We start from the raw sequence: 22,837 nt of genomic DNA, 5'->3' as shown, positions 1-22,837 counted from the left end.
ACTTGACGGCCCACTTCTTGCCTCCAGCGTTTCCGGCTCACAGCACATCGGGCCTGATCATCCGAAGTCTCCTGGGGCAACTTGGAGTTCCTGTGCCCTCTGAAAAGCACACCAGCCCAGGCTCCGTGAGGAGTGGGGAGGGGCAGGGGGGCCCGCTTGAGTCCACCACGTTTTGAAGCCTTATACCAATTGGGCTCCCGGATTCCACTATCATCGGGTGCTACTGGGCCACGCCAGTCGGACTCAATTGCACCCCCAAGCCTCATCCACCCTGCACTCCGTTTCCCCTCCTCTGCCCGCCGGGGTCCACCAAATTGCCCGCCGAAGCCCACCATAATCAGCGAAGGGCAGAAAATATATACCTACAGTCTCCTCCCCGCAGCCGAATTCCCGAGGCTGAGCCTGGCGGGAAAAGAACTCATTGAGTGCTCCCGAGCTCTGCTCCTGCGGAGTGAAACCAGACACTCCGCGCAGAAAGGTCTGCCACAGAGACACAGTAGCGTCAAAATGTCAAAAAGCAGCTAAGCATCCAAACAAACGGATATCGTCTCCTTAATGGCTAACTCGTCTGCCTAAAGGTCTAAAAATGGGGATCTGCCAGAAGACTCCTCCAATAACACCATGCCCAATGCTCCCGCAACGGCCCAAAGCCCCTCCCAAATGGTCACCAAAACCGATCTGCAAGAGCTACTATCTGCTTTGACAAAAGAAATCCAAAAAAGCACAGAAGAGGTCACAAAGAAAATCAACTTCTTGGATAAGCGGGTAGGAGAAGTAGAACGCCGAACTTGAATCAGAGGTCTGCGACCAAAGATTTGAAGACTAATTGGACAGGGACAGGATCGCAGCCCTAGAGGCGAGATGCAGCCTCCTAGAAGCAAAACAGAAGGATGCAGAGAATCACTCTCGGAGAAACAATATCCGTCTACGAGGGATCCCATCCTCTATCTCAGATGCAGACCTAAAAAGCTATGTCTCGGATCTGCTCAGATTCATAATCACCCTCCCGGATGATGCACCCCTGGAGCTGGACCGGGTACACAGAACTTCCCTGAGACGGGAATCCGCGTTTCCCCCAGATGTCCTTGTCAGAATCCACTTTTTTCAGATGAAAGAGGAAATCGTGCGCGAGGCGAGACAAATGTGCCAGATCACCTCCCAGGGGTCCACAATAGCACTCTATCAAGACTTGGCCATCTCCACTCTCCAAAAAACGAAAAACATGCAATCATTAACGGAGTGGTTATTGGAAAGAAAGATCCCAATGGGCTTTCCCGACCTCGGTCAGATTCAAGTGGGAGGGGGCTCAGAAGCAAATTCACTCACCAAAAGAGGCAGATAAATTCATGGGCCATGGGAGATCGGACGGGGAGTCGGGATCAGAAGAACCGAACCGCCCCCCTCGAGGAAAGCCTTCAATAGGAGAATGGTCAAAAGCTGGTAGGCGACGTAGATTCTGAGGTCCCCCTAAGAAAAATACCAATCCAGGATGATCAATCAGCAACGACTCGGGCGAGCCCTGGCCCTCGAGTCTCACGCTAACTCCCTCATATCTACAATCTATAGGCAATGGCCATCACACAGCGCATAATGAGTCAAGTTCCTTACAAGGATGAAACCCCCAGAGAACTCTGCCTGTAAACATTCCAACGGTGCGGGAGCAATGTTCGAGCTCTAACATATTCCAGTGCAGCGGCCCAGTTGGCCAATGACTAGCGCTTTGGTGCCACCAGGTTCCCAGTGGCAGTAGGACGACAGTTCTCCTACCAGTTCAAGTTGGGGAGGGGGGAGGATAGGGTAAAAGTGGGTCCAGCCCGTAGGTGGGAGCACCGGCTCCTCCAGGTTCCGTCACCCCATTCAACACCACAGTATGACGCAACAGCAGCTATGTTTTTACTACACCAATGCAGCACGCTCTCGCTTCTAGCGGACTCTCGTCTCCGGGGAGGGGACTCGGATCGAAGCACACCTAACGCAAAACTTAAAGACGATGTCCGACACAAGTGGGATAGTAATCCTCACATGGAATGTCCAAGGCCTGAATTCCCCAAGAAAGCGCAAATCAGTGGAACACAGATTGGGGCAATTAGCAGGAGATATCATACTTCTTGCAGCGGGTGAGTTTCCTGTAGAAGATGAACACTGGGTGAGATTCAACAGGTATAAAAGAAGATACTTTGCCTCCTCCGGAAAGAAGAAAAGAGGAGTGGCAATTCTACTGAGCGACAAAGTCCCGCTGTCAAAGATTAAAATAAGAAGAGACCCGGAAGGTTGCTTCCTCCTACTTAAGGGCCTTTTTGATCTCCCGATCACCATTGTTTCAATTTATGGCCCTAACACGTCCCAAGCCAACTTCATCTCAAATCTAATCCCGACCATTCTAGCTTTCTGCGAAGGTCACCTGATCATAAGTGGGGATTTCAATTGCATGCCAAATCCACAAATGGACAAAACTCTACCCCCCACAAACACAGACTTTGCGCAAGCGCTGTCAGTAGCCAAACTGCTCAGAGAAACCGAATCTGTCGATGCCTGGAGGTTATTCAATGGCACCTCAAGAGACTACTCCCACTACTCCTGCGCGCATAAAGGTTTCTCAAGAATAGACCGCATACTAATATCTGGAGTTCTTTTTCCATGTCTTAATAACGCAGAAATCCACACCTGCATGATATCTGATCACGCCCCAGTTTCTGTTACCCTAGCTATTTCAGGACAAAAGCATTCTTCCCAGAGAACGATTCGTTAATATTAGATGAATGCATCAGATCGGAAACCGAAGAAACAATCTCAGACTATTTCAAGGAAAACACGACGGAGGATTCTCCCATCAACATCATCTGGGACGCCATGAAAGCAGTTGTCAGAGGCGCACTAATTAGTGCCGGAGCGGAACAGAGAGGAAACCGAATATCATGTCGGCCAAGCTGGAGGAAAAGGTAAAGCAATTAGGGGACGAACTGAAATCACATAGCTCTAGAAAAACTGAGAGAGCCCTGAGGAAAGCTAAAACAGCGCTTGAAATGCATTGCGACGATCGCACAGCCAAATCCTTAACATTTAAGAGTCAGTTCTATTACAGTAAAGGGAATAAGGCAAACAAAGTGCTAGCGCAAAAACTGAAAAAGATCTGCAGCCGAAACAATATCCTCAAACTAAGGAGGGAAGATGGAAAATTGCTCTACTCCAAGGTTGATAAAATCGAAGAATTGATGAAACACCATAAATCCATAATGTCCGGAAATCCCACAGTGCTTGACAATCTGCCAGATTACCTGCGTACCATACCCTCCCAAGGCACATCCCAGCTGGAACCCCGAGAGTCACCCATCTCCACCGAAGAAATCATGGAAGCCATTAAAACTCTCAAACCTGCCGCCCCGGGCCCTGACGGTCTATCCGCAAACTTCTATAAAAAATATGCCAGAATCCTAGCTCCCCAGATGGCAGCACTATTTAACTCTTTCCTGTCCTCAAGGTCGGTCACCAGGTCAATGGCAGAATCGCTCAGTCCTGCTGCATAAACCCGGGAAAGACCCCGAACTAGCCGCCTCCTACCGCCCAATATCACTCTTGAATAACGATGGTAAGATTTTTGCCAAAGTATTGGCCGGAAGACTGGGGCCGATACTACCAACCCTAATTGACCAAGATCAAAGAGGATTCATCCCAGGGAGAGGGACCCACGATAATATCAGGAGGACGATAAACATTCAAAGTGCTCACAAACTGAAGGTAGGAATGGCCGTCATCATCTTTAGATCCACATAAAGCCTTTGACCTGGTAGATTGGGGGTATATCCGGGTAGTCCTCGAGCACTTTGGCTTCGGCCCAAATTTCATCACATGGGTAATGGCTAACTATCAATCTCCAACCACACAGCTGCAGGTCAACGGCACCAGGTCCGGAACAATACACATATCTAGGGGCACTAGACAGGGATGCCCACCCTCATCCCTAATCTTCGCTCTAGCCATGGAGCCTTTTGCAGCAAAAATTAGGCAAAACATTAGAATAAGTGGGTTATCCGTGGGAGGCATGAATATAAAATAGCGCTATATGCGGATGATGTGCTAATAACAGCATCAAACCTGGCAACATCCTTAGGCGCCCTGTGGGATGAAATCACAGAATTCAGAGCCCTGTCAGGGTTCATGGTACATCTGGCCAAATCCGCAGCCTTAGCAGTTAACCTCTCTAAGCAAGACAGAGACTCCCTCAGCCTCCTGATGCCGATCACATGGTCGACAGGCACAATTGATTATCTCGGGGTACAGATCACCTATGACCCATTACGCTTATACTCGAGCAACCTCCCGCAATTGATTAAAGAACTCCAAAATGATCTTAAAAGGTGGAAGCCCCAGGAAATATCTTGGTTCAGTCGGATTCCCGCCATCCAGATGAATCTAATCCCTAGATGGCAGTGCCAATGCACAGCATTACCAATCCATATCCCGGGCCTGGCCCTAACAGCCCTACAAAAGAAAATTCAAGAATTTGTATGGTGGGGGAGGGGAAAAACCTTGCATCGGTAAACGAATAATGATGAGGGGGATAACACCGGGTGGTTTGGGAGTACCCGACCTGGCCAGATACACCCTGGCAGCACAGCTGTCGCACGCATTCTCATGGGTTCAAGAAACGGACACACCGAAATGGCACACGACTCGAAGAAGCTTGGTGTCCGGTCGCGCCCTCAGACCTCCCACACCTACCAACCATAAAACCACAAGCAAATAGCCCCCTACTGGCAACGATAAAAACAGTTTGCTGCTGGAAGGCCAGTAGGGGGCTATTTGCTTGAAGGCAGCAGCTCGGAAATGGGGCATCCGTGGCTCTCTGGGCCCCCTAACTCCCATCTGGAACAACCCTGAATTCTCTCCAGGCATGTCTACGCTCCGCTTCCAACCCTGGATAGCTGGTGGCTTACAAAAGACTAGTGATTTCATAGAAGAAGGAGCACCCATTTCATTTTTAAGGTGCAAAGCAAAATTTGGGGTTGATGAACGGGAAAGATTCCTTTATGCCCAAATCCGACACTGGCTGTCCCACAGGGTAACCCGAGAGAAATGCTCCAGGGAATTAACAGCGCTGGAATTATCTCTAACGACCCCTACCAGCAAAGTCAGAACCTTGGCCCTTTACCGACTCCTAGACAGGCCAAATCCCTCTAAAAAAGAAAGATAGATGCTTGAATGGGAAAAGGACTTGGGAAAAGAAATTGAAGTCAAAGACTGGGGAAAAATCTGGTCTAGGCTGCATAAAAGTTCACAATGTATTACAAACAGGGAAGGGGGCTATAAACTCTGCTACAGGTACTATGTAACTCTGGCTCAAATCAACAGGGTCAATCTGAATATTCCCGGAACCTGCTGGCACAGGTGCCCGGTCCCAGGCTCATTATTCCACATGGAATGGACATGCCCAAAGGCGGAAATTTACTAGAGAGAGGTAATAAAACACATCAAGGAAATGTCTGGTCTCTCCATCCCATGGGATACCGGAATTATCCTTCTGGGCGACACAGGTGACGGCACATTCCCAATCTCAGGACAAATCCTGCAGCAAAAATCGCAATGGCCCGGTTGTGGAAAAACAAAGAAGGTCCCTCAGTGGCACTTTGGTGGGCTAAATGCTGGGACATAGCGGTGGCCGAAAAGATCACCGCAATCCGAACGGGCTCCCTGACCAGAGCCCTAAACATATGGGACCCATTTAGGGACTATGCCGCCAAATTTCCAGCTCTCACCAGAAGGTCTCCATTAACTAGATGGCTCCAAAGCAGCCCGCTTTATTGAACTTTAGGCCCAAGCTATAGCAACCCAGCACACCGAATCCCGCCACGGACAATAAGGCTCAGACCACCAACTATGTCCCCCTCCACCAATCACCCCGAGAGGCATTATCACTCTAATATACCTAGTGATTGCTGTTCTGTTGTTGCTGATATGCTCAATGTAATACTCGTCTGTAAAACCCAATAAAATGTTATGTAAAAAAAGATGGGCTATGCTGCTGATGACAAAAGAAACGTGTTTCCCAGTTTGTAAGCCCCCCTGAGACACACAGGCTGCGTTGACAACACTGTGTGCCTCAGGGGGGCTGTGACTCTGGGAAACGGGCAGTTGATTGATCATCCGATCCGAGCAGTTAGTATATTTGCTTCGGAAGGAACAAAATGCACACAGAAGCATGTTCCTGATCCTTTCAACCGTTTTAAATTGTGTTATTTTCTCTCTGACAGCAGGGACCATGCAAGATTAGATCAGATAGCGGTCCGGGCTGTCAGAGAGAAAATAAAAATGAAATTTAAAAGCGCCAGCGTTTGTGGCCTCCTCTCTCAGCTTACTCTTCAAATGAAAAAAACGCTGCAGAAGGACACGTGCATTTCTGGAAATGTCTTCCAGGGCCGAGGGGGTGGGTTGAGCCCTGGATACACGTCTTGGAGAGAGACTGGCAGGTGCTTGCTTGCTACAGTGCCATCTAGTGGTGGAAAGTATGTTTTTTTTAATTAATGAATACAGTGTACATGGTACGCAGTAGAAAATGAAAACATCTGTATTCTCTATAATTACATGCATAAAAAGGCACAATACGCACCTTATCTGGAGGGCTGATTCTAATTATTATCACTAAGAAATATAATTCATTTTCTCTCTGACAGCAGGGACCATGCAAGATTAGATCAGATAGCGGTCCGGGCTGTCAGAGAGAAAATAAAAATGAAATTTAAAAGCGCCAGCGTTTGTGGCCTCCTCTCTCAGCTTACTCTTCAAATGAAAAAAACGCTGCAGAAGGACACGTGCATTTCTGGAAATGTCTTCCAGGGCCGAGGGGGTGGGTTGAGCCCTGGATACACGTCTTGAAGAGAGACTGGCAGGTGCTTGCTTGCTACAGTGCCATCTAGTGGTGGAAAGTATGTTTTTTTTTAATTAATGAATACAGTGTACATGGTACGCAGTAGAAAATGAAAACATCTGTATTCTCTATAATTACATGCATAAAAAGGCACAATACGCACCTTATCTGGAGGGCTGATTCTAATTATTATCACTAAGAAATATAATTCATAACAATTAAAAATGTGTTTAAAAGTTGAAGTAGACCTTCTATAGTATAGTCAGTCACATATAAAAGAGAAATAGAAAACACATTATTTGACAGGTACATGAGCTTGATGTTGATTCCAGAATAGTTGCCGATGTTGAAGCTTGTTCCTTTATTCAATTTATAAATTATTAACAATTGTTAATTAAAAAAAGATATATTAGTAATAAAAAATAGACAATTGTATACACCATCAATGAGGTTACGTGCATGTCAGTAGGGCTCACCGTTTGAATGTTTGAGGTGTCCGTCCTTTCATCAGAGCTAACAGTCTCAACTTCCATCAGTGTTGTCTACATAATGAGACATTGTACTCATCAAATTCTTAAAAATAAACAATTTTCTGATACTCCTATTAAAGTTTTTAGAAAGGCTCCGAATTCAGCAGGGATTTATTCGAGGACACTGTATAAAATTTAAATCCATGTCTAAATTGTAACATAATAGAGAAATTGTAAATAAAATGTCTATGCCAATATTACACAAAATCTCCAATGCATCCTGTTACCTATTGGCACACAGGTTCAGTAACATGAGGGGTCAGAAATGTGAGGGTGGACCACATGGTAAGGGTATTTCATAAAATGCCATTTTATTAACTTAAAAGGGTTTGACAAACGCCTCACTATCCCTAGCTTTAAGAGGATTTCCCTGCCTAGGAAAGTAAACTAAAGGACAACACTCTAATAAAAAGGAATCTGTCCCTCACACTTATACATCAAACTTATAAAGGTACTATATGGCAATTAAATTAGAACAGAAATAAGTTGTGTTAAACCTAATAACTGTATATCCTTGTAACCTGAGTTGTAATCCCTTGCCCGGATTTCAAGCAGGACTTTCAATCAAAAGTGCTAAATAAGTTCTGGGTATCGGGAGCTTTGTTTTTTCTCGTGGTAATCTTGACTTGGTCTGGTCGTAACAGTTTTTCTCTGCCTCTAGCTTCAAGTCATACAAAAAAATGTTTTTGTCCCACTTCCCCTCAAGTTGCCCTCCCGGGTTCTCTCCATCTCTTCCTACTGTCAGACTGTGACAGGAATTCCCAAGGGCTTTCATATACAAAAGTCCTACCAGCTCAACCCTCTTAATTTGTAATGGTTTGTGTGACAAATGTAAAAGGATAAGCTTTATTTCTTCTCCATTTAATGGAAGAGGAAACACCTTTAACCTCGCCTTTCTTCTATTTCCACCCAGGGGCAAAAGAGCCGGATGGAACTTCTACCTTAAGCTCTAGGGAGATGGTTATTTTGTCTTTACTGGGTTTTTGGTAAAGCTGGGGAAAGAAAAGGTTATACGTGTTACCCTCCACCTGTTTCCTAATGGGGAGAATGGCTTGGTTGGTTGGCGGTTGAAATGTGACCCCCATCCCAGAAGGTACATAAGTAAGGGCCACATGATTTCATTTTAGAGGTTCCAGCCTGCTGGTAGAATTATTGACCAGTTTAGATTTTCCTCAGGTACAAATGGTATGGGACTAGACCTTCTGTTGATAGAGGTGATGTTATTCCGTTCATTCCCAGATATAACCACTATGGGGCTAGTATCTATAATACTCATGTGGGATCCCCAGCTTGTAACAACGGACTCAATCCCACTTCTTGCACCATATGTCAGGGTTCAGAAATGTGAGGCAGACAACTTGGTAAAGGGTTTTCATAAGATGCCATTTTATTAACTTAAAAGGGTTTTACAAACGCCTCACTATCCCCATCCTAAAGAGGATTTCCCCGCCTATCAAAGTAAACTAAAGCAAAACACTCTAATAATAAGGAAGCGGTCCTTCACACTTATACATCAAACTTATAAAGGTACTATATGGCAATTCAATTAGAACAGAAATAAGTTATGTTAAACTTACACCTAATAACTGCATATCCTTGCAACCTGAGTTGTATTCCCTTGCCTGGATTTAAAGCAGGACTTTCAATCAAAAATGCAAAATAAGTTCTGATTATAAAGTTCTTCATGCTCCAAGTCTTTCACTTGAACTTTAACCAGCAGTTCAACTAAACGACAAGTCTTTATCTCTCCACGGGTAACAGAAGAGTTCATCACAACTTCTTAGGAAACAAAACACTTTCACAATTCGTTTGTATCAACAGCAATGTTTTGTCAGGATGATTCCACAATTGTTCATGAAACAATTTAGTGGTCTTGTCACTTCTTCTTCACAACTTTTAACCACAACAAAGTACTTCAATGTGTGTGAATTTATTTCCCGAAATATATACACACACACATTTGTATATATGAACATACATTAATATTTCAACGTTCACTACTAGCCTGACTTAGTGTGTGATGAAATACATTTGGAACAGTATTGGGAAGTAATATGCAAAGGAGTCTGTGGCAACACTTTTTAGTGAACTTTGATGGTTCATACATATCTTATGAGAAATGCATGCTACAGACGTGGAATCGATTGTCCCTCACGTCCTCCGAGACATCCTTGGCTCTACTGTCAATCGAGGCTACTAGAAATCCACAATTGAATGACCATGTTCTTATCAACGACAGATCCTTTGGGAAAATATGCATAACTGCATAATTTGACATGGCTGATATTAGGGCACCCCAAAACGATACATGAAGGCACTGTTTGATAGTGTGGAAGATCTAGAAACATATTTAAAGATTAAAGTATGATGGTGATTAATTCAGCCAACAAAAAGCTTGCAAAGACAGAGTGCTGTAACGTGCTGTAATAACAAAGAGTTAAATTACCTGTAATATGAAAAATGTATGAGGTGATTCAGCAACGAGGATAACAAGCGGTGCGATGAGATCTATAGTAGATAGCAGAGATGATTTCTTGCTCAGTTTGAAGGAGTTTTTAGACACTTTGAAAATTGGGTGTGTTTGTGAATTTGCGTGAACGGACTGCTGCAAAATTGTGTTGTTTTTTTTAATTTAAAAAACTATATTCATGCCTGATGTGCTATCGTTACATAGTCATATTTGGGAATGTTTAAAGATTGATGGCGGTGAGGGTTTGATGACATCAAATTCCAAAGAATGTGGGCACCTACAATCCACTATTGTGAGTGCATATGTGGAAGGATGAGGCGAGTGGAAGAGCCCAGGGCCTTGTGTATGGTATTGTACATATGTTGATTGCAGGGATGGGGTCTTGAAAGAAGAGCATGGAGCCACCGGGTCTGAGTTGACCATGTGACAAGACCCCTTTCAGGTGTACATAGTATTCAGCACCTTGTACATTGCCATCCGCCCAGCCACCTTGGCAGCGCATAGACACTGCGAGAAGTGCCATTGACAAAGGGAGTGAGGTGGATGGGTATGAGGTGAGCACAGTAGGCACATAGTCAAAGGACACAAAGATGTTTTCAATGCAAGGACATGGACTTCTAAAGGGAGTAAGTAAAAAACAGGTCCTAGGTGGACAATTGCCTATAGACGCTAGAACACCTTGAGTTGTACATTCACTTACACTGCTTTCAACCTGCTGGCTCAAAAAAACAAAAAAAAGTGAAGGCTTTCAATAAATAAGTGCAATGATAAGGGATAAGCAATGATAAGGGATAACTCTTTTGGTTACATCATGATATAGTCAGAATGAAATTTGAAAATTATGGCACAAACAGTAATCTTTCTTGATGGTATAGCATACCTTTTTTAATAGTATACGTGAAGGTGTTGGTGACTTAGAGATTACTTTTATTCACTTGCCATATTAGCTCATTGATTTTATTTACCATGACAATAAACGTGTTATTAAATGTTATTGAAAGAACTGTTTATTGTTATTGTTATTGTTATTTTGCATTTATATAGCGCCTTATATACCATTGGTATGGTCTGAAGGTGCTGGTAGGTTGAACGCCCTTGGGAACCGAAGTTCATATCAGTAGAGAGAGTAGAGATAGTCAAAAGGTGCGTGTGAGCACCGGGTATGTGTACAGCTCGTGCGGCATCGGTGTGATAGCTGTTTTCTAGCGGTGGGTGTGGTGGTTGAGAGGTCAGGAGTATGTGTTCGTTCTGGCCGGATTTATCCAGATCGGATGTGGCTGCGTTAGGCCTGAGGAGAATGCCTCGCTGGGGGGGGTGTAACCAGCAGTGATTACTTAGAATGATGTGGAGTAAGCGGTGAATGTTGATATGAGAACAGTTATACCGAATGGTGTCATAGTATCTCTGTGTTCTAGTTGAGTGGTGATGTAAGGAGAGAGTAAGCGTGTTTGTGAGATATGATGGGTTACATGCCCTTTCGGAGACTTCTAGTTCATAGAGAGGCTAATGGGCATGCTTCTAAAATTCACAGAGAGTACATTTCTGAATTCAACTTTCACAGAGAGGCTAATGGGCACATTTCTGAGTTCAGCTTTTCACAGAGAGGCTATGGGGCACACTTTTAATCTCGGCTTTCACAGAGAGGCTTTTGGGCGCACTTCTAAGTGCAACTTTCCACAGAGAAGCTATTGGGCACACTTCTAAATGCAGCTTTCCAATTGTACTTCTGAATTCAACTTTCCACAGAGATGCTATTGGGCATACATTTAATTCAGTTTCACAGGGAGGCTATTGGGTGGACATCAGAATTCAAATTTCACAGGAAGGCCGTTGGCCACACTTCTAAATTCAACTTTCCACAGGGAGGCTATTGGGCATACATTTAATTCTGTTTCATCGGGAGGCTATTGGGTATACTTCTAAATGCATCTTCTAATTGTACTTCTGAATTCAACTTTCACAGGGAGGCTATTGGGCACATTTCTGAGTGCAACTTCTAAATGTACCTCTAAATTCAACTTTCATACTCTTCAAAAATTCACCATCTAACTGAATCCAGAAATAGAATCAAATTTAATATGGAGTACATGAAGACAAATAGTAACATGTGGATGAATAAGAATATTATTTACAATCACCCCTTTAAAGCAAGTACAGATTATTTTTTTATTTTCACTGTAATGTTTGTGCCTTGCCGAAAACTTTAAATGAAACGCATAGTAAATTTTAAATAATTTTAAAAAATCCAATGATAAATTATTATACACGTAAATTGTAGTCTTTTTAGAAACGGTTGATGGTATATACAAAATACAAATGATACTGCTGTAGTTCAGGTACTGTCTGTTTAAATCCTGTGTATTGTTAAGAGTCACTAGGGTATTCTTCACGAGTGGCTCTAACCACGCAGGCAGGTAGCACACATCGAACACGGAATCCCACTCTTCCATGAATCCACCATGTAAATGCTTGATAGGCCACAAGCCTGTACCATCTGTATAATGGATACAGAAATAGTTTTGTTGAATGAATCCAATATTTTCATTTATTTTGTTTGGCCTATTATCTAAATTACACTGCATTGGTATGTTTTAAAGATTTACCTTTGTGGGTAAAGTCCTGGCAGTACAATTCTTTTCAAGTAAGGGTGATCTAGTAATGTGTACTCCGTTTTGAACAATAAAAGATGGGAACATAGGGAAAAGAATGTTTAGCTTTAAAGTTGGTAAAATTGTATTGTTAAGTTAAATATAATGTTCAATAGTTTGGCTTGAAGTAAGAACTAAACTTTTTTTTTTCAAATGTAAGAACGTTTTTATCGTCACTGAGCCATCACACTCACAATTTAGTTTGAGAACAACATAAATGGCTACAGTTCAAGGTTCTCACAAAGAAAACATATGAACCCAAAACCTACTCAATACTTGGAGGACAAGGGTGAACTGTTGCTCTAATTTTGTGCATCAGGACCATCATTATTCTCAAGACTGATCTTGTAAGGCAGGCTGCCCTGAAGTCCTGCAGCTGGGTAACACATAGCGGTGGAGGCTCTTCATTGGCTATGTAGGCCAAGCAGCCAGAGTTTTCTCTGCAACTGTTGGCATTATCTCACATCAAAGGCAGGTCCTCCAAGTGGAAATGTCTTCCGTGTGACTAGGATCAGGATCCTGTGATCGATCTTCATGACTTGCAGTAGATTCCCCATCTTTCTGGCTTCTTTTCTCTCAACCATTTCCTCTTCTGTATACTCTGGCTTGAATAGGTAGGGCTGAATGGTTGCCATCATTCTTGACTTGAAGAAGTATTAAATCAACTGTGGGAGAAAAATGAACAAAATTGGTATTTGGATAAAGTAACGAAATGAGGTTTTAGTTTAAAATGCAATGTAAAAGAAAGTGCTAAGAAGAAACAGACCTGTTACAAAAACACATACTGCAAACACAAGAGGAATAGGCCCAAACTTTGAAATTTTACATGGTCACATATGAAAAAGTCATGTAAATATAAAATGTTAATATACTTGGTAGATAGGTGAACAGAGCAAAAAGAAGTCGTGGAAGTTCTGAAGGAAATAAACTGACATGAAGGCAGCAGAAACTCCAGTGTTGTCTGATCATAAAGGGTTTGTTGATACTTATCAAGGAAATAGATGAGTTGACATTTTTATGGAGACACTTCAATATATTGCGCATAGAGGACGTTCGAATGAGACGTGCACTGGCGTTGTGACAAGCGTAAGCGTCTAGTGATGTCAGCTTGAGGGGTGGGTGATCTGATTTACTGCCGTGAGGACACTCAAACCTAGGTCGATGGATCACTGGATAAGATTAGCACAAGGTTGTCAGTTTCTGATCTGAGAGTTTCGCATGCGTAAATGTGAGAAAACCGAAGGTAAGATGCATTGGAATTTGTTTTCGGATTTATATATGCTCAAATACATGCCCGATCCATTGGGCCAATACAATTCCAGAGAGAATGTCCCCTTTATCAGCCTACAGTCAAACAAATATTGCCATCTTCTTTTTTTTTTTAAATGACCTTCCTTCTTTCAAAACTATACCAGACCTTCTTATGCCACTATATTATACAACCTTCCCTTTAACATGCTTCACTGCAGCAGCCATCGCAATACTTTATTAGTGCTTTTTCAATTACGTCTGCTTCCATAATGAATGCCACATTCTACTACTTATACCATTGCATCATTTTCACACATACCAACTACCTTTCTTTTATATTTCAGAAAAAATATTACCAAAGAAACCTACAGAAGAAAGAAAACTCTTCCATTTCTACAAAGTAAGTATATTAATGTGCCATGTATGTTCCAACAGTTATAATAACATAACTATATGTATTATCCTAAACTATCCATTCATATGATATTGTATTACACACTCCCTCATCCATTCCAGCAATCACACTCTTTTCCATTGCAGCACAACATTCCTCCTTATTCAAAAAACACCATCACTCTCCAACCCATATCACTACAAATACTTTATCACACAATCCCCATCACTTCTTCCACAAACCATTTCCCAATTACAATTCATCATTTAACCACACAGTTCTACAACCTCTCACTCTACAAGCCTTTTCTACTACACCTATCAGATATACATCTCTTTCATGATACTTCCACAGCAACCTTCTTCCTCGTCCCATTACCCAGTAATATTCTACATCTTCATTCTTAAACCACTCTCCCTCATGTACCTTCACCAACAACAATTTATTAATTGCTATATTTCCCATTTCCCTCATACCATTACTCAAATCACATTATTTTCCATTTTCCCACATCCCTCTACCTCATACCACTACACCAGACACCTACAACCTCTTTCTCTACAAATGTTTCACTCCATACCTCCAATTATCTATACATTCCTCTTCCACATCCTACTATACAATTCTAATCTATATTAACCTAACACCCCTTTCTCATCCCCGTACCCAGCATTAACCTATATCTTTATGCTTAAAACACTCTCCCATGTGTGACTTCACAAACAACAATCCATTCATTCCTTTCCCCCCTTACTCATACCATTAATGACATCACATTATTTACCATTATCACCACATCCCCTGTCCTCAGAGCACTACACCAGATGTCTACAACCTCTTTGCCTACAAATGTTTCACTCCATACCTCCAATTATCTATACATTCCTCTTCCACATCCTACTATACAATTCTAATCTATATTAACCTAACACCCCTTTCTCATCCCCCTACCCAGCATTAACCTATATCCTTATGCTTAAAACATTCTCCCTTGTGTGACTTCACAAACAACAATCCATTAATTCCCTGTGCCCCTTACTCATACCATTAATGACAGCACATCATTTACCATTATCACATTATCTATACATTCCTCTTCCATATCGTACTACCCAACTATAATCTATATTACTCCCAACACCCCCTTCCTCATCCCAATATGTAACATGTGCTTATGTTTGTACTTGCAACACTCTCCCTCATGTGACTAAACTAACACCAATGCATTCCTTGCCCCATTTCCCCCTCCTCATACCATTACTAAAATCACATTATTTTACATCATCCTCGCATCCCTTTTCGTCATACCACTACACCAGATATCTACAACCTCGTCCTCTACAAATGTTAACTCCATAACTCGCATTATCTAGGAGAAGAGGGAGATGGAACTGTGACTGGAATGCAAGCTTTAGCAGTAGTAGCAGAAAGAAGGCACCAGGCCCGCAAATCACATAGAATTGGGAGAACAAGAGGGAAGCCGGAACGTGTTTTGAGAGGATCCTGTTCTCCAAACACTGAAGTGCATAAGCTGCGCAGCAGAAGCCGTGCAGGAGAGCTGTCTTCCCCCATGTGAGCCTGATTGCTGTGGTTACCGCGTACTGAATGTGCTGGAGACTGAGGTGAGGAGCATTTACCAAGCTGTGGATCTCGAGAGCGGCTCCAGAACTGTGTGGCCGGACCAAAGACCCCTTAACGGAGGAAGGGTGTGGGTCCTAAAGCAGCCAGAAGCAGCAGAAGTTGTGGTAGAGATCGTAGAAGCAGTGCGACTCACAGAGCAAGTGTTGAAGAAGCTGGTGAGTGAAGCTTGGTGTTATAATAACTTGCACAAGCATTACCGGCAACAGTATTCAGTCGCCCGTTTACTTGCGTACAAGTAAAGCGAGTGCATATTGTATGCTGAACTTGAATTACTTGAATAATGGGAAATGTTGCACGTGCGTGTAAATGAAGTATTTTTTTCTCGTGTCAAAAGGCAATACTGCTTATATCCATTGTTCAACATTCGGAGACTGTTATTATGTAAAGGAGTGGTCTTGTGTCACCAATTAAGGAAGGTGAGTGCTACGGAGATCATTACCGAATACCTAACCAATTTTAGATCCATTGTTGAAACCTCTAACTTGTGAATATAACCTCAAGAAGTGGTTGTGTGTGCCTAATTGTAATTCCCAGAGAAGAGTTTAATTTTATCCTTCACTTTACGGGGGAATGCAATTTAAAATGGAACCTAATTGTGATTTTTGATGGCACACTACATTCTATTATTTATCTTAACAAGGCATACCTTTCACGAACAAGATGTAAGTGTATATATTACTGAAGCAAAGAACACGCATTGTCTAAGGCAAGAGTCTTCCCATATTAACAGCAATACCAGCCTTTCTTGAAGTTGAGGAGCAATCTATCTGTACTGTGGAGTTTCTAACATTTAGTTAGCCTAAGATACAAGTGTGCAAGCATTACCTGAAGCTATGAGAGTGGAACCAAGGCTTCTGGGTAATTACTTGGGCTAATAGCTGGCAGAAAGGTATAGGTAAAGTGAGGAGGGGAAACTGACTGCTTCTAAAGACTATTTTGAAGTAGACACAGCCTGTAGTGCCAAATACTGTGTAAAACATAGAGAAGTGAGTCTTAAAGGCAAACCCAGGTTATTACTGTGGCAGACAGAGAAGATCGGCAAAGAGGCTGCCCCTTTTGAAAGGAGATATTCAGAGGAAGAGTGCCATGCCTACCAGAGGGTGTTGAAGTATTTTAAAGTATATCCTGTCGAAGCCTGTCTACAATTCCAAATCACTGAAGCTGTGGTAGCAGTCCAAAATACTGAAGTGGTGGTATATCCAGTTGTCAGTAGCTGCAACATTGCAATAGTTGAAACAATGTGGAGTACTGTGAGACAAAAAGGTTATTGCTCTCATGGTAAATCAAGTAGAAGTGTGGTTGTTGAAGTGGAAGCAGCAGCACTGAAAAAGTAATCCTGACAAATTCATTGTGAATGCCAAAGGCTGTAACTAAAGTACTTCTAACTGTTGAATAAGAACTGTATGGTACTAACAGTGTGGATATTGCATTTTATTTTTAACTGTGGCAAATCTTCTTGAGGAGGTTAGAGTTGCGTTGTAGGATGTGAAAAAGTAATCTATACATGTCCTACAAGATAGAAAACAGTGAGGAATCACAGTGGTTACAATTAGCCTTATATCTAACAGCAGAACATAAATACAACATAAATGATCCCTTAATAGTTTGCTTATACTGAGCTTGATAATAACTAAATGCCATGACAAGCTATCAATAATCACTTACAAATATTTCTACTTCCAAAAGCTCTCCAATAAGTTAATATATATGCGAGTATCATAATTCAAACAGTACACCCATTCCAAGCCCAAAGCTGCCGAAGAATTACTCAAAGGCATTTGTGGCAAAGTAGTATACTTATAGTTAGACCTAAATGAAAATGTAGAAACACAGGGAGTAGGATGACCAGTGCAACAAATCTTTGATTGTACTATTTTTATTGGTGTGCCAACAAAAGACAAAATAATTTGGCAACTAGTTGGCTTAAACAAAGTTAAAGAAACCCTAGAGTATCTTAAACAAAACAATGAATACTGCAAAGATATAAGCATAGAAGAAAACGTAAAAGAAATAACCGAAATATATGAAGATGCACCACAAAATAGTCAATCTAAACGTGTTTCATCTCATCACTACGGACAACATTCTTGACATGTATACAATTCGCCTACTACATTCCATAGACGCCCTGGATGAAGTATTAGAAACATATCAAATGTGTCGAGCCAAAGGGTCTGCAGTGTGCATATCGGGGGAAAAAGGTTTAGAAGAACGTTCCACTACTCTTTTGTCAGAAATAAGGGTTGGAGCGGGAAAGGAGTGCGTAGATTGGTTTCGTAGGCTAGGGGCATGAAAAAGACTAGGAAACTACATTTCCCAGCAGTGCTTGGGAAAGATGTAGTTTGCCGCCACACGCGCATGTTGCCACCTGACAGTAATTTAGGACAACTTATTATGGCCAACGGTGTGGCTTATTTTCTTCATGGAGCTGGCATCGGAGCAGGAAGGAGAGGTTCGCCCGTGTATCGATTTCAGCGTTTCCTGACGGAACTAACGATTCAGCAGCTTGGGCGGAAAGAACGCTGTTGGCTGCTTCTTTGCTGTACAAGACTTCGTCCGGGAAGTCTTGTGGGGCTTCCCAACATCAGATAAGTGCTGGAAGGGTTTCAAGGGGTGCGACGTGTATGCGCTCTGCACTGCAATATAGGTTACCATACGAACTGGCATTTATTGCATGGGGCATGGTGACTCGGACACAACGTTATGAATGAAACAAAGTGAGCTCATTGCTGCCTATACAATTGTCCATACTCATCAGGGCGAAATCCAGCATATTTCCTTTCCCATATGGGTATTGGGAGCTCAAGTCTTGGTGTTCAGCAATTTACCACTAACCAGTGCTGCTAACTAGTTAGGGGTTCAGGATTGGGCCGTTCAGTCTGTATCATTTATGTTCAATGTCAAAGCAATGTGACAACCTCATTTGGGGTTTACGGATTATGCTCAGTGTTTGTACTTGTTGCTTATGCTTGCCCTAAGGGCCATGGCCATGTGTTTTGTCTATCATTGTGGGAAGATTCCCATCTGTGTGTGTTCCTCTTGCTTTGCCAGTCATGTTATTCATGGATTAGGTAGAATATAGTACATGTATCAAGGTGGGCTTATTATAGTACTAGTGAGCAGGAGATGCATGGTGCATGGTTATTGTAGGAATTCAATGTTCATGGTAATTACAAGTTACTTAGGACCGAGTTTAGGTAGGTTAGGGTTTCTCCCTGGTGTTACCCCTTCCCTATCCAACCTAGGTGTTCCCTCTATCCGGTGTTCCTAAAATCCCCTACCCTATCTACAACCTCTCCCTAACTCCTCTTCCCCCCACTGGCTGCCACGTGGTGACCTGTTTTCTATATAACAGGTACCTGTGCCAACCACGGTGGGAGGGTCGAATTAATTCGGCTTCTGTGGTTCGGGAGAGAGTGTCAAATTCTCTTCCCCATTATTGTGTAACATTGACATCTTTCCTACAGGAAAAGGAGGAAGACAGAATGAACGACTGGCAGTCTCATCCCCAAGATCACAATGGGTGGCAATTCGAGCTTTCGGTGAGTCATGTGACTGGATAAGGAAAAAGTAATCGTTTTGTTTCCTAAAAAGCTTCTTAATATCTAGGCCCAATGTCGGTTTCAGCTGTTCCTCCCTAGAGCCGATAGAGTCCGCTAGGCTGAAATGTCTCAACTTGAAGTCACTCTTCTTGATGGCCATTACATCGATCAGAAGATTGGGGAAACTGGCATAAAGCACCAAACCCAATAGTCCAGTCATAGGCACTGTTTCGTAGGCGTTTGCTCCTAATATGGTGCCAAGTTCCATCTATCACACAATATTGTGTTGCCTTCTTTCAGGACCCATCATCACCAGAGGAGGTGGGAGATACAAACGTAATGTAAAAAGGTCATTTTTGATGCCTCTGGAACAAACCGCTGTAACCAGAAAGCCGGATAGTTGGGGAGATGATTAGGAGATAGCGAGGTCTTCCAACTGGACATAGCTTTTGGCAGCCAGTGGAGCCCTAGAAGTATTTGCCTCAGTGGTACGAGGAAGAGTGTAGTTCTGAGGACAAACATCTCAGCAATGTCTTATATCAACAGGCAAGTGAATACACAGTCCAGGGCACTGGCGCACACGAACTGGGGAAATTGGTGGAATCAAACCTGATCATACCGGGGTACAGACAACACTGTGGGAGACAAATTAAGCAGGATATTGCCATCATTAGCATGGGAGCTTAGACAGGAAGTTTTACAGAAGATATGCAAAATGTTCGGGACCCCTGTCCTAGATCTATTTGCATCGCAGAAGAATAAAGTGGTACTGCGGTTTTGGTCCAAGTTACCATTTCGGGGGTGGGTGGGGGTGGGCATGGGCAGTGAACTTTTAGGAATGTAAGGATTCACCCTAGGTTACCAGGGTAATCCAGACATGGCTCAACTTGCACACTGAGGCATAGCTTCACCTCACTGATGAGACCCAACTAGGCCAAAACATGTGTCTGTGGTTGCTGTTGGCACTCTTGTTCAGAGGAGAATTACCTAGCATTTCAGTGCTGGACTGCTTCTGTGAAAGGTGCAGCGAGCTAAAACATGGTTGTAGACCCTCCCATAGAACAGGCCATGTTCGTGCTCGGTAGAGGGGCTCCCAGATCTTTTTGGGTGCATTGCATCATCTAGCTCATCTCTCTAAAGAGCACTCACCAACTGCATGCTTGACTTTTACATGCATTATGGTTATTTGTGCTCATTCAGCAATAAAAGAGGGTTGGGGGTTTGACTTGGTTTCCTTACCTGGCTACGCCGATAGTTGAAAATACCTCCTAGACCCTGACCTTCCAATCCGCTTGTTTCAGACACCTATTTCATATGTAGTTAATAATGGAGAAGCACTGTCATTTAACTAATAAAAACAATTACCATCTTCTGACAGTTGTACAGTGAAGGAATAGAAGAAACCTCTGGCACAAACGTTTGCTTCATTCCGGTGGGGTTATCCACCCAGACACTAATGTTCACAGACCTTTAGTGTTCGAGGGTGAAATTGAAAGCTACAACACATCCTTCAGCCGTGAAGCTCTCCGTCTGACCAAGCCTCCTTCTAGAAAATCACAGTTTGTCCCTATGTTCCCAGCATGCTTACTGCCTTAGATCGAGCATTACTATAGGTCCTAAAACCTACCTGACCTTAATGGCATTTCGTTTAACATTTAACTTTCTAACGTGCCAATCAAAGCAGACTCTTACTTCTTATGTTCAATAAATGTTTGAGGTTGCTGTTATGTGCGTTTAAGAATTTTTGATCTTCATTTTTGTGGTTCCATTTTTATTTTGAAATGTCATGCACTTCCGGTTACATGGAAATCTGGCAGGGAGTGGGCACAAGAGAAAATCTCAATTTTGGAGGTTCAGTTGTAGGAGTCCTTGTGTATCCTGGCAGTGTTTTTAAGTGCAAGGAATATATATATATATATATATATATATATATATATTCAACATTCTTTTGTGACTGGAAAATCTAAAAGAATGTGTGGGTTGATTACTAAATTGTGCTTCTCACACACTTGGATTAAAAAGGGTTTTCTGCTGGGTTTTCTGCTGTTCTCTCGCTACCAAAAAGAGTATTTAGCTAACGTTATAACAAGGTGCTTGCTAAGCCAATGGGATTCTTCCATTTCCTGCATATTTATTTGAAATATCACATTGGACTAATCTACATACATATGAGGTCTCTTTAGTAGTCTGATACCCACACAAGAGTTTACCCCAGTGCTCTACACACACAGGCACACACACGGATCTACTCTTCTTTAGAAGACCTCAAAGGTTCTGTACACATACAAAAGTAGTCATTAGTTTGTTCTCTGTTCTCTCTTTCTCTCTCTCTCTCTCACTTTCTTTAAAGCTCTTATACATAGAAAAAGGTCTACTAAATGCTACCATAGGGATATATTGAAAGGGTCTATTGAGGGTAACTTGTGGAAAAAAGCAGATGATGAATAAAGGAATTTTTGCCTGTTCAAAGAGGCTACTGGGACACATCAAGGGGGTCTTTTCTTGCCATGGGAGAGCCCCAAGCCCCACCCCCCTTTTGGAGCAGGCTCTACAACGCCCTCCCTAGGGGCCGAGGCAAGTGGGACCTCACAGGGAGATACTCACCCCTCCCAGCCCCCTTACACCCACCTCCCTTGGGGGGGCAAGGATTCCTGTGAGGAACTTTCTGGAACAAGAACCATGATGGCATGTATGTGACTGTTAAACCTATAAAATAATGTTAAGTACCAAGACTAAGCTGAAGAAGAAGCTAACAGATGCTATTATCCAGAAGAAAGAGAAACTGTCTTTTTAAACAAAATTAACCAATCACTGTGGCAAGTGGATTAAAAGATGAGCACTTATCAGGGAGAGTGAGATAAGAAGGATGATAGGAAAAAGAGGGACGTCTGTTTAAGCAGGGGAGGTTCCCTGAGGACATGAACCTGGGATGCGATGGAGCCACCGCAGGAGGCGGAGCGCACAAATCCGAACTTTCTGGGAAGCAGCACAAAGAGCACTGAGTGACCAGTGTAGCCACGAGCCTGAGAGAAAGCGGGGAAACAGAAGGTACAGTGGAGGTTGAAGAAAGGGTGGGGAGGAGGAAATAGAAGACAGAGAGCAGAAATGTTCTCAGCATTGTATGCTGTCATCTCCCAAATCTACCTGCTGATGGATTGATCCGAAGCCTTGCTCCCCGACCGGCCCCCCAAACATTGTGAAATCTCCCCATTTCCCTTGATGCTGGCATCTGTGGTAAGTTTTTGGCAAGGGCTGTTGTCGTGGAAACCCTCTCCTGGTGTTCCATCTGAAACCTGAGTAAGTGGAATCCATTTCTCAAAATCCTGGGAGCTTGTCTCCCAGTTTCGTTGTATTTTTTATTGATACAGTGAGTTACGACCTTTCAACGTGTAAACAAACTGAAAATACATTTTTACAGAAGTAAATACATTTGACAATTTACACACATGCTTTACAATCACAATAAAATCCTTTTAAACACAATGGGCCTCATTACGAC

General features: G+C 42.8%; 1 protein-coding gene across 11 annotated transcripts in view; it reads left to right on the top strand.

Annotated features, from left to right (window-relative positions):
* SGSM3 (small G protein signaling modulator 3) overlaps window positions 1–22,837 on the top strand; it is a 685,370-nt gene that overhangs the window by 122,535 nt on the left and 539,998 nt on the right. For 3 of the 11 annotated variants that reach the window (XM_069652909.1, XM_069652899.1, XM_069652901.1), the window contains exons 2-3: window positions 14,106–14,161; window positions 15,529–15,951. The exons of 1 other annotated variant lie outside the window; for it this stretch is intronic. The gene's annotated coding sequence lies outside the window, so the exon portion shown is untranslated. Of the gene's footprint in view, window positions 1–14,105; window positions 14,162–15,528; window positions 15,952–19,263; window positions 19,339–22,837 lie in introns of all 11 variants that reach the window. 7 more of the 11 variants (XM_069652912.1, XM_069652902.1, XM_069652906.1 and 4 more) reach the window with 3 other exon arrangements.

This window comes from Ambystoma mexicanum, chromosome 3q (assembly GCF_040938575.1).
Source record: "Ambystoma mexicanum isolate Mex_15411 chromosome 3q, UKY_AmexF1_1, whole genome shotgun sequence".
Taxonomy (NCBI): Eukaryota; Metazoa; Chordata; class Amphibia; order Caudata; family Ambystomatidae; genus Ambystoma; species Ambystoma mexicanum.
The sequence above is the reverse complement of the archived record's forward strand: the minus strand, read 5'-3'. Positions and strand labels throughout refer to the sequence as shown.